The sequence below is a fragment of the Euprymna scolopes genome, chromosome 35, assembly GCF_053919585.1.
Source record: "Euprymna scolopes isolate OS-2025 chromosome 35, ASM5391958v1, whole genome shotgun sequence".
NCBI classification, from domain to species: Eukaryota; Metazoa; Mollusca; class Cephalopoda; order Sepiida; family Sepiolidae; genus Euprymna; species Euprymna scolopes.
Window position 1 is genome coordinate 73,171,846 of NC_136516.1, and position 8,938 is coordinate 73,180,783.

The 8,938-nt window shown below is 34.9% G+C and overlaps 1 protein-coding gene across 1 annotated transcript in view; it reads left to right on the forward strand.

Moving 5' to 3' along the window:
- Positions 1 to 894, forward strand: part of LOC145259927 (E3 ubiquitin-protein ligase RNF113A-like) — a 136,377-nt gene extending 135,483 nt beyond the window's left edge. Inside the window, exon 10 of the mRNA XM_080117888.1 lies at positions 1 to 894. This exon is cut by the window's left edge and continues 822 nt beyond it. The gene's annotated coding sequence lies outside the window, so the exon portion shown is untranslated.
- The last annotated feature ends 8,044 nt before the right edge of the window (positions 895 to 8,938 follow it).

Below are 8,938 nucleotides of genomic sequence, written 5' to 3' on the forward strand. Positions count from 1 at the left end.
TGGAAGATGCACCAGTCCAGATGTGGCAATAATACTCCATGCATGGTTGAATTGTAGCTTTGTAAAGATAGGATACTCTCTGGTGAGAGTAATTTTCTAGCACAGTAGAGGGAGGCTACCTTTTTTGCAGTGGGCGTGGCAATGTCCTCAATGTATTTGTTCCAATTCATGTTGCCTGTGAATGTGAAGCCAAAGAGTTTGAACGATGAGCTCTCAGGTAGGGTGTTATTAGTCATAACAATCGTTGGTTGGAAAGTTTTTTTAGTAGTTGTTAAAGGAAATGAGCTTAGTTTTAAAAGCATAATAATGCTGAGTATGAAGTCTAGCATACCAGAAATAGCATCTGGCATGAATAGGTAAAACCTACTTAACACAGACATGCACCTGGCTGGAAGAAACAGATTGTGGTTGATTGACACAACTTGCTGGAAAATAAAATATCCAGTGATTTAATTCAGAAACACCTGTAAGGGTGATCTAGAAATGGGAATACAGTTATTGCTAAATGCCTGATGTATGCATGGCTACATTGATTGTGTAGGCAAAATCTCAGAATGAGTGTTTACAGGTGTATCCAAAAATGATATATAAACTAACCCAAATTAAGATCAAGATAGTGTTTTGGTTAATGAGTTTGAAAGGTGAACATTTGTCAATTGCTGTGCTTCCTTCACCTCTCTCTTTCACCCCACTAGTTTGCTGCAACAGAACAATAAAAATACATCATCATTTAAAACAGTAAAAAAGATTTGAGCAGCATTTTCTATGTTAACTCATATTCTTTCTTGCACATTTCAAGTGTACACTGATAAATGAGATAGCATCTTTTTTTTAGAAAATATTTTTTACTTGTAATCTCATTTTTAACTAATTAATAAACAATTTATAAATTATTGTTTTTGTTTTTGGTTTTCAAACTTAAGGTGAATATTCAGAAAACAATGTTTCATTCGTAAACGTTGAAATGTAATATTTTTCTGCAAAATACAAAGAATTTCAAGATATCCTTTTAAATTCACTGTTCAATGATTTAATTATGTCATACAATAGTCAGGATTTATTTTCTTTTGATAAGGAGACCAATTTTTTTACCATAGAAATTTCACTTAAATACAGGTAGAGTATTCCATGGGGATCCAGGTACTTTCTGGAGCAAGAGAATGATGCAATTGATGATGAGGAGTGAAAGTCAATCCCAGGAGCTTATCAAAACACGAGACTTGCTTAGGCTGTATCTGATCCTAATATAATTAGAGGATTGTATCAGGAGTCATGTACTTTCTGGAGCAATGGAATGACTCAATCAGTCCTAGAGCCTTCTAAAGAAGAGAGCCATGCATTCTGAGGCAAAACAAGGAGCTGAGCATTGGTGGTGAAAGGAGAGTTTATCAAATCATATTATATCGATGTTCATTTTACATTAGTAAGCCATCTGACAAAATCAACTAATGGTTAAATGCTGCTTCATCAAGTGATTTGTACAAGGTGGAACTATAAATTTGTCGTCTTAAAGACGTTTTGCATGTCTAGAGTATCAGAGCGCCAGCTTCCAATAATCAGTAAGCATCTGCTTACATTTTGAGGAGTCCACCACTAGACAGTTAAGAGTGTAGCCCTTCTGGGTTGTGTCTGTGGTCTTGTGAGTCAGGTTCAATGAACACGCTCACAAATATGGCAACAGATGCAGCCCAGTGGACATAGGGTTATATTAGTATTTCATCCTCTCAGGAATTATCAGTGCAGGGAGTCATGATTACCACTGGTCGAAAGATTTGAATCTGGCCACGTACCTATCTCTGACTCCATTAGCAAGGAACTTACCCTTCAGCTTGGTATGAACTGCAGCAAGAGTATAGTTAAAAATTAACATTTATGAGGTGTAAATTTCATTCAAGAAGGTCGAGAGCAACCAGATAATTTTAACATCATGATGTACACATGGGGGCTAAGTAACCGTCTTTTTTTTCATTTTAGCATACAATGCTCAAAGATAAGAACCCAGTTCTTAAAGGGTCAGGCATACTTATTACAATATGCAAGTACTTCAACAAAAGCATAATAACATTACACTTAGCTGGTTTTCTTCTGTTCTTTTAAAGAATAGTTGACTGTGAATTAATTTTCTTTTTTTTTGAAGCATCGGTAATATATAAAGACGTCATTAATACACTACCTTTACTACTGAAAAAAGTTTTCTTTACAAATAAAAACATAAACATCTTAATTATTCATAAAAAAATAAGACATGCAAGGATAGCTTTTATTTTATTTTACTGTGCAATATCATATCGAAGGAATATATTTCTAATAATACTTGTGAAGTGTTTATATGTGGGTTTTTTACGTTCCTTCTGTTTCTTGTCATTGTCGCAGTTTCAAAATGTGGTTGGTAGAGAAATAAGCTTCTTTTTTATGCAGAAAGTAATACAAGGAGACGTTCGCTTCAAGTTAACTTCAAGGTTTTATTTCGGAGAGAATTGACTGAGGAGAGATAGATTAATGTTCTCTTAGCTAATTATTTAGTTTTTTATGTTTTTTTTTTAGTTAGTTTCCTAACTTAACTGAAATGAATGATACACTTGGACAGAGATACTGAGGTAACTTTTGCACTTAGATCACAAAGTTTTCTATATTATTGGCCAACTGCTTCGGACAACCCATAGCAAACACACATTATTCAATGTCCAACGATTGGCTTTAGCAGACAGACTGATTTGGAAACATTTTTTTTTTCTTGCTCAAAAAAGTGATGTTATTCGTCATCATCTCACATATCTGTTTATCTACAGCATTTGATCTGCTGTCATTTGCCTCAACTTTACACGGTCCTGGATATGACCTTAAACTATATCCGATGGTGTGGCCCCAGTTTGCAGGTTTTGGGGAGTGTAGAGCCACCCTTTAATTGCCATTGCTTCCAGGTCCATCCTGACCCGGAGTGGTAGTACCTATTAGGGTCCCAACTATGGGTTAAATAGAAACCGACTTGAAAAAAAACCCCAAATATATTCTATTAAAAAAATGTTCTTCAAAATAATTGGATTCAGCATTAAATAACCTGAAAAGGGTTGATATGCCGTAAAACAAAAATAACCAACCAGCCTCAACTTTACATCACCCATATCTGGAAATAATTCTGTTTTACAGAGTTGGGTTATGATGACATGCACTAAGTGTGACCCTTGTCAAAATCCACACTAGCTGATTTAATCACTATTGACATAGGAAGCCTAATATTTAACACATGGACACTGCTAAAAAATGTAAGAAAATACAATTTTTTCTATATTCACGTTTTTTTTTTTTTTTTTTTTTTTTTTAGGTTATTACTTTCTCTTTTTCTTTTTTGATAAGCAACTGATTACATGCGACTTCAGAGAAAAACAGAAAAGTCTGGTTCATATATTAAATTGCGCTACCATTCTGTACCTGCCCTCATGAGTCACTTGGTTAGTGTGCCATACTTACAGAGGTTGCGAGTTCAAACCTTACTCAGAGCATACATATTTTAACTTTGATTTTCTTCCAGAATTAACTTATGGTACATTCTTACTAGTGAGCGATCAACAAATCAAATGAAATAAAAGTATTATTTCGGGTCCGTACTAGATTGATAATAATTCGATAAAATAAGTCTTTATACATACATGTGCGCATGTTTATATGTGCTTTTATTTATTGCTTTGTTGGACACGCTTTCTCTTCATTTTGTTAGATTTTGGTCGGGCAATGTTGAAAAATGTGCTGGTCGACGATCATTATGATCGTTATAATATTTGTTTTAATAACAAAGAATGTTGTGTTCACAAACAATAATTTAAAAATAGGTTTCACTTCTAGAGTCTGATGTAGTCTGACGTAGAGGTCATTTAAGATAATGTGGATCTTAGCTTGAAAGACGTGTATCATTTAATTAAGTGTTGTTATTTATTTGCTTCCCCACTGAGCAAATTAGGCCCAAATATTCAAAATCACATAATATTCGCAGCCCAAACAAGATCTCCTCAGTATGGCTAACCCACACTGACTTTTATGAGAAATGGTTCACCTTTTCCAAGTGATGATACCCCAATGACAACACGAAGTTGGGTACTCCACTAGATTGTGCTGGTCGGCACTAACCCTATTCAGGTTTAACTGGCTTTCTTCAAAGGAGTAAGTTTCATGGTAGTATGAAATTCACAAGAGGTCCCCAGTTGCATGTATATCCCCATTAGGGGAGATGACGACGTTAGGTTTTTGCAACTCTTGCAGGAAAGTGTTGATGTCTTCCTATACACAACGCGTGGAATTCTCAAATTTGTTACCCATTTAAGTAATGACCAGGCTCGATGGTGCTTAACTTTAGTAATCTGACGGGAATCTGTGTGTCAACCTGACGGGAACCTGTGTGTCAACGTGATTATGCTGTATATTCCACTAGATTAGATGAATTCTTGTCCTGGAATCTAGTAAGATCAAGAGACAAAAAAAAAAAAAAAAAAATGAAAGAAAGAAAGAAAAATATACTATAACATATTAAAATGGTCAATTGGGGAGAGGAAAATTATGTTCTAAACGTTTTTACTAACTCAGTTTGAAAGGTAAAGGAGACCTTTAATAGGATATTCGAATATCTATGTATCTCATGTAGAGAGAAAGGGGAGGGGGTGGGGGAGCTGGATAGTGACAATTGGTATACATTGACCAAAACTGATTGCTACACGAGCAGTGGTCTGATATGTGGGGTTGCCCCCACATATAGTGTTTAGTGCAGCACCTGCCGGATCTTTGATCTTTGATCCCGGGCCAAGAAGGCCAGGGCGTTTAATTAAGAGTTGGGAGTCAGAGAGAGCAGACCGAGTCGGTAGCCAGAGGGAGAAAGGCAATTCAAGGGTAGTAATGTCTCTATGGAGGGGAAAATGTCGAATGTAAGTCTATGACCAACGTTGCAGCTTTCTAAGGGGGGGCATTTGGTAAATAAAGCTGCTGTAAATACCACCAAAAGTTCAAGTTGTACAAATCTTCATTTGAAGCTTTTCCGAGGATCTGTCAAAACAAGACCAAAGATGGATCGAATATGTTTTTCCATTGGCCGATCTAAAACCCCAACTAAGTGTTATTCGTCCTTTGTGTTATAAAGGTATTCATGTATCTTCTTGTCCCGTCATAAACTGTAATTAAATATATATACACACGCAACGAATGTTATATTAGACGATCACAATGCTAGACGATCGTAGGTGAACACACGTATATGTTATATAGATGACTGTAACACGTATATACAGACGTATATACACTCATACGAACCACTAGAAGACGTGTATACATAATATATATCGGGCTTGTTTTACAATCCACAGAGATTCGAAAAATGATCCAAAATTCAAATACATAACAAATAAAATTTATCAAAGACAAGATAAATTACTCTTCAACGTATATGGAAAATGTTTTAGTGGTTTTGCTCACTTTAAAATGTTTAATTCGTCCGTAAAACAAAGTGTATAATGTTTATATGAGAGCAAGAAAAATGGCCATGCTCTTGGTTTGTAAAATTCAAAAATTTGAAAATGACTTAAAACAAAAAAATTATACAAAATACTGTTAAAAACCCAACCAATATATATCACGGTAACATAGATTGGGTGGGTTTCGAGGCGGTGCACTCTAACCAGTAAAACATGCCTGGACAGTCCTGTCGGTGAGGGCGCCACAGGCAATTAGCAATAAATTAATCCTTTTTTAGAGAGAAGGCAAAGTCTGGGAGAGTGAATCTCCTAGAACTGCACAGAACTAAACACTCACCGTAAAATCAACAGGGACCGGATCATTACAAGTATGGTCTAATCTCTGTTGATTTTGGAGACCGAGAATAAAAAATCCCTAGCTGAGAGAGAGAGAGAGAGAGAGGGAGACTAATGACTAAGCTTCATTACTGAAATTTGCTTTCTATCTAACTTAAGAAATAAGTGACAAGCAGACGAGCAGAGACTCTAGGTAAGATTCAGCTTAGATTATTATTTTTTTTACATTATTGGACGTGTCTTGTTCGCATTTGAAAACCTTTGTCTTGCTCGAAAATGTAAGGTCATGCCATATCCTCATATGGTTTGACTGTTTTTTTGTAACGGAAACAATTCTGTTTGCAGCTAAGTTATTCTGATATGTACCAAAGGTGACCCTTATCAAAATTTACAATAGCTCACTTAATCGCTATTTACTGGCGTAGGGTTCCTATTATGTTACAATGAAAAAAAAAATATATCAGATTACAATATTAAGTAGATTGTTTGGTTTTAATTTAATAAAACATTTTTTCTGAAAGTTATAAAAATTAGAACCCCGGGCAATGCCGGATAACCAGTTATTAAATTTATTTTGTATAAATTCCCTTTAAATTCTCATATATTTCGATTGTTTTTACGATTACTGTTTCCACATTATTTCCGGTTGCTCATTTGCGTTTTAATTGATTTTCATGGTATGTTTTGTTTATTACATTCTTAAGTGAAAAAGTAAAGGAGGATCTCGGGCCACACTCCCGATGTTAAAAAAAGAAAATTTTTTTTTTTTTTTTTAACATATTATTATTAATTATTTTTTTAACATATTATTATTAATTATTTAATTATTTAATTATTCAGTAAAAAAAAAAAAATTTTTTTTTTTTTACTGAATAACATTAGTTTGAAAAAAAAAAAATTTCTTAACATGGGAAGGATCAACCGGAAGTGAACTGGAAACAGTATTCGTAAAAATAACCTTTATTTCTCACCTCACAATATTCCTAATTTATTCCTCTTTTATTACTCAGTTTGTAAAAATAGAATCTTATTTTCTGAAACCGATATTTAGAATTATTTTCACCAATGTAAGATAAAACAGTTATTTGATGTTTACATTAAATATAAAATTAGGCAGTAAAACATGGAAGACTTGTTTATTTTCAAGTTGTGAATGTGAAAATAAGTCCCTCGTTTTTTATAAGTGGCAATTAATTTATGAAACTTGTGAAGAACGTGGCTGTAGTTTCAAACATGACACTTGAATTTAAGAACAAAATTAAAAAAAAGTAAATAAAAGAGTGTAAAATTTAAGTAAAAGAGAAACTCGCTTTAATTGCATCCCATATTTTGGTAAGGCCACGGGAAAAATGCTTGGATCATTCTACCACTACAGACTGCAAGAAGATGTGACAAGGTTGGAAGGTGGAAAAAGTCAAGTCCTATCAACACCTCTAAAAGAGGAACACTCTGGCCTCTTATAAATTGCCTGGGTAGATCTACCGGCATTCTCCGATATGGGCGATATGAGCAATGAAATTACTCCATCCGAAAGACAAGAGGGAATGACCTGCGGGGAGAGGACCCACTAGGAATACCCAGAACAATACTTCAGCCCAACAGATGCAAAGTCATTCTCTATTAAAAAATAACCAAGACTCTCGACTGTCGAGAATGTATCATCAACTGACATAAACACAACCTACTAAGGTCGTGCCAGGTAAGGATTTACCGGAAAATATCTGACATCCAATGCAATTCTCTCTTTCTCTCTCTCTCTCTCTCTCTCTCTCTCTCTATCTATATATATATATATATATATATATATATATATATATATAAAATTGACAGAGATATTGCGTAGCGTACACAACACACACACACACACACACGTTCGCTTATATATATATATATATATATATATATATATAAGCGAACGTGTGTGTGTGTGTTGTGTACGCTACGCAATATCTCTGTCAATTTTTAGTCTACAGTCTCGAAATTTGATATACAGGGAACCGAGATTTGGAAAAATCGATGTGATCGGGTTCCGGCCAGAAATCTTTCTGTTAAGGGGTCAAAGTTCAACGATTTGACCTTTGAGAACTCTACCAAACTCCTCCGAGAATTTGGGGGTCGAAACACTTGAAATTTTAGATATAGGTTCCTTGGACATGGATTTAACTTAATAACTTGATTTGAGTCCAAAATAATAAATGTTAAGGGGTCATAATAGGGGTCGAAGTTAAAACAATTGACCGTTTTTTTTTTGTTTTTTTGCTCAGTATACACCTCCAAACACCCGGGTAACGCCGGGCTGAAATGCTAGTATATCTATAAAAGTGAACCTGTCTGTGTCTGTCTGTGTGTCTGTGTGTGTATATTTCCCTACGCAATAACTCTGTCAATTTTAAGTCTACCGACTCGAAATTCGATATACAGGGTACTGAGATTTGGTAAAATCTTTGTAGTCCATATCAGGCCAGAAATGTGGCTATTAAGGGGTCAAAGTTCAACAATTTGACATTTGAGAACTCTACCAAACTCCTCCACCAATTTTGGGTCTAAACACTTAAAATTTTAGATGTAGGTTCCTTGGACATGAATCTAATTTAATAACTTGATTTGAGCCCAAAACAATAAATGTTAAGGGGTCATAATAGGGTTCAAAATAAAAAAAAATTGACCTCTGCGGTCTTTACCAAATTACTCAGACAATTTCTGGTCTTTGAAATTTTACATAAAGCGTATTCAGAAATAGAGCAAGCTTCTTAATCAGTTTTGGTTGAAAATTTGTAGCTACCAATATATAAATGTATGTATGTTTGCATGTCTGCCTAAACCTTTTGGCAGATGCGACGAATTTTCACAAGATCAGTATCATTTTGAAACTCGACCCTTCAGACGACAACTATCGAAAAATTGGCCTAAAGCATTAATTTCATCACCCTCAACTGGGCACTTTTCTACACCTTTTTTACCGATATTTTCGAAAGTTATCCCCTCTTTTCGATTTTCTAGCCTTAATTTAAACCTATGCCACTTCCGGTTTGGTGGTGGTCGTAACAGCAAAGACGTCAGGGTTTTTCCCATTCTTTTCCTCCTTTTCTTCCTAATACCACTTTTTTTTTTTTTTTTGCTCAACACACACCTTCAAACATCCGGGCAAC